This window comes from Pygocentrus nattereri, chromosome 9 (genome assembly GCF_015220715.1).
Source record: "Pygocentrus nattereri isolate fPygNat1 chromosome 9, fPygNat1.pri, whole genome shotgun sequence".
NCBI classification, from domain to species: domain Eukaryota; kingdom Metazoa; phylum Chordata; class Actinopteri; order Characiformes; family Serrasalmidae; genus Pygocentrus; species Pygocentrus nattereri.
This window is the reverse complement of record NC_051219.1, coordinates 5,083,027-5,086,742: the sequence shown is the minus strand read 5'-3', so window position 1 is coordinate 5,086,742 and position 3,716 is coordinate 5,083,027.

Below are 3,716 nucleotides of genomic sequence, written 5' to 3'. Positions count from 1 at the left end.
ACTGGAACACCTGAATTCAGTGATTTGGATGAGTGAGTGAAAACCTTTGGAAATATAGTGTAGATAGATAGATAGATAGATAGATAGATAGATAGATAGATAGATAGATAGATAGGTAGATAGATAGATAGAGGAGCCTCTTTCGTGTGTGTTGTCTTTCTGATGTTGACGCTCATTGTTAACGGTGTAAAGGAGCAGGCGGACACGTCTTTAAAGCTGTCACATTTATTGGCCTCCTCTATGCACATTTACTCAGCTGCCAGGCAGCGTCAGGGAAGATGTACAACAGGAATCTCCACAAAGTTTACTAAAAAATAAATACAGGACTCGTCGCTGCACAGCTCAAAAAATATACAAAGGCTTGGAAATAATGTAAACTTCTGAAATCATTTTTTTACAAAAGAAACAGCATCGCAACATTTTAAAAAGGTCATATTTACAAACCTGTACAAAAAATACAAAAGTGATGCTTTACTGGTGTGTTCAGAGTGTCCGGTCCGAGTGAGGCGCAGCTCGTACCATGACCACAGACACACTGCTGCTCTCCTTCTCACGGAAACCGTGACCACTGCTGTTACTCTCCACGTTCACGCACCAGCACAGCTGACTCTCAAGCCACTCGGTGCGCAGAAGTAAGGAGCAGGTTCCTTTCGTTTGGGCTTTGTTTAGGTTTTCAAATAAAATTTCAAACAGTCTTTGTGTAGAAATCCTCTATAAATAGTTTAAGGTACAGCAAAAGACAAAATACACTTCACACAGTCCACGACATCAGTGCAATACCAAGGTTATGCTTGCTGGAATGATGGTGTACAGAGCTGCAGACAGGCATTCACTGCGTTTTCAGTGTAAACCGTCAGTAAAGCAGCTCTCCTGCGGAAGTCATGATGCCAGACACGTCCGCCACCCGCCTTCGCCTTGTTCCCTTTGTAGTGCGCCTGCTCTAGCGTTTTGTTTAGGATCAGAGCCGAGAAAAGGGCCGGGGAGGAAACGAGCGCTCGTGCAGCGTATCGGCTTATAAATGAAGAGTAAAGGTACAGCAACTCTGGACAAATGACACATATTCTAGTTGCAAACAACTCTGCCAAACACGTCCTCCACAAGGAACAGGCAAACAGAGGTGGCGATGAAGCCACTTTCCCTTTTACTGATAGTGTTTCAGTATCAGTATCAGTGTCAGTGTCAGTATCAGTGTCAGTGTCAGTGTTAGTAACGGCCGATACTTTAGTGTCAATGTCATTATCGGCTGATACTGATATTGAAACATTGAGTATCGGCCGATACTGATATCGATACTGAAACCTTATCAGCCAATTCTGATATCGATATTGAAACCTTGAATATCGGCCGATACTGATATCGATACTGAAACCTTATCAGACGATTCTGATATCGATACTGAAACCTTGAATATCGGCCGATATTGATATCGATACTGAAACCTTATCAGCCAATTCTGATATCGATATTGAAACCTTGAATATCGGCCGATACTGATATCGATACTGAAACCTTATCAGCCAATTCTGATATCGATATTGAAACCTTGAATATCGGCCGATACTGATATCGATACTGAAACCTTATCAGCCAATTCTGATATCGATATTGAAACCTTGAATATCGGCCGATACTGATATCCATACTGAAACCTTATCAGACGATTCTGATATCGATATTGAAACCTTGAATATCGGCCGATACTGATATCGATAATGAAACCTTATCAGCCAAATCCAACATCAATATTGAAACCTTTAGTATTGGCCGATACTGATATCGATATTTAAACTGATTAGTACTAATTGATCTTGATATCCATATTGATAAGTATGAGGCTTATAGAAAGGTTTGAAATTTGTCAATGAATTGCAAAATTTTTCAGTGCCTTTAAAGTAATTGAAGTAATTCAGTCGTAAAAGTCTGGCATCTCGATACTCGGTCCTGGTGGAGGACGTGCCGGCTTTCACAAATCAACCACACTCTGAACAGGGGTGCCAAGACTGCACCGACCAAGCCCCATTTAGAATTTCTTTCCAAATGTAACCCCCTGTTTTAAAGCCTCTTTTATTTCTAGCTCAATTTTAAACCTCATCCCTGTAGTTGCGTGACTTAATCAACTCAGCTTGATTCCACTGGTTAGCAGCTTCAGCTAAATCAGAACAATGGATATGATCTGACCACTGTGGCCTGCTGCAGTTAAGGGTTCAGCACTCGCCCCTTGGAGACCAGCACTTAAAAAAAGAAAGAAAGAATAGGATACAACCGTTTGGAGAAGGAGCTGACAGGACAATACAAACATTAGCTTATATCATTATAATTTGACTTTAAAGTGGTTAAAACTCTCTTCTGCACCAGTGTTACTTCAATAAAGCTTAATCATCTGATGATAAAAGGTAATTCCATAAATAAAAAGCTCAATATTTCATAGTTAGCAGTATCTTTTAAAGTCCTTTGTTAGGGTTAGTACCGACAATAAAATAATGATGAAACTAGGATTTTTTTTTTAGATTTAGGTTTTTTAGATTGAAGATGCCTTAAATTGCAGTCATAAATAAAGACGACACTACAAACAAGTCAAAACTGCCTAAACATTTCTATTGAGACACTTAGAGAAACCTACACAACAGACTTGCCTTTTCTCTCAGTCAGACATGACTTTGCTCCATGGTTTTTTACCTCCAGAGGGTTTTGTACCCCAGCCTTCTGTAACCTAATTGCTGCTTCTGAACCAACTTAAAGGAGAACTTTTCCATTTCTACATAATTAAATGGTTAAAGCTGCACCGTGTAAGATTTGGGGATTTGGAGACCTCTCTGGTGGAAGAGTGGAATTGCACACAGCGCTTTCCAACCTGGGTTGTGCGCTGGCCCCCTTCCCCGAGGGGATGAATCTGATGACTGAAAGAGATTTCTAAGAGAACTCAGTCTAAACTTGGTGAAGGACGTGTCTTCTGAGGATTTGAGTGAATGACCTACTATTAACATCACATCTTCACCAGTATAAAGTTGCTTTTGCAGCATTTGAGACCTAAACATCCAGCCGGACCTTCTTTTTGAACCCGTGTTAATATGTAACACTTACAGAGGGCAGATTTAAGATGTAAACAAAGCCATTAACTTGAAATGCTCTGCTCTAGATTTAAAAAATTGTTTACAGTGGTGGTGATAGGAACCAGACGTCCACTTCTAAAAGCTCCCTGTCTGTATTTGTGTTGTAGTCATGGCGACCCCTGGTTCCTATCACCACCACTGTGAAGACATCTGAACCATTTCACACCAAACCCACTCTGAATGACTCTGTTTACATCGAACTGTCTGAATTATGCAGAAATTTAGAAAAGCTCCCCCTTAAAAAGGCAGTTTCTTCTTAATCTCAAACTTGCCACTTAAACTAGGCTACTTCAGAACTTTCCTCCTTGCCTTCTCAACATTCCTACCCAGATCAGAATTGCAGTCCAAACGCCTGACCACTCGCCCCGCTGTCCTTTAAAGCTTGACTTCAACTTGACCCTCTACACTTGTTTAAACCCTGCTCCACTTCACTCGCAGTTTGCTGCTTTGTTTTGTTTTCTTCTATTTTTGCTAAAGGTTTGTGCCAAAACATTAATACCGATCGGATGACAAAACGATGAATTTACAATGAAATACACAAAGTAATGCCACAGCCACTCCACATACAGGACGAATTCTAGCGAACTGACGATACCAACACCAACG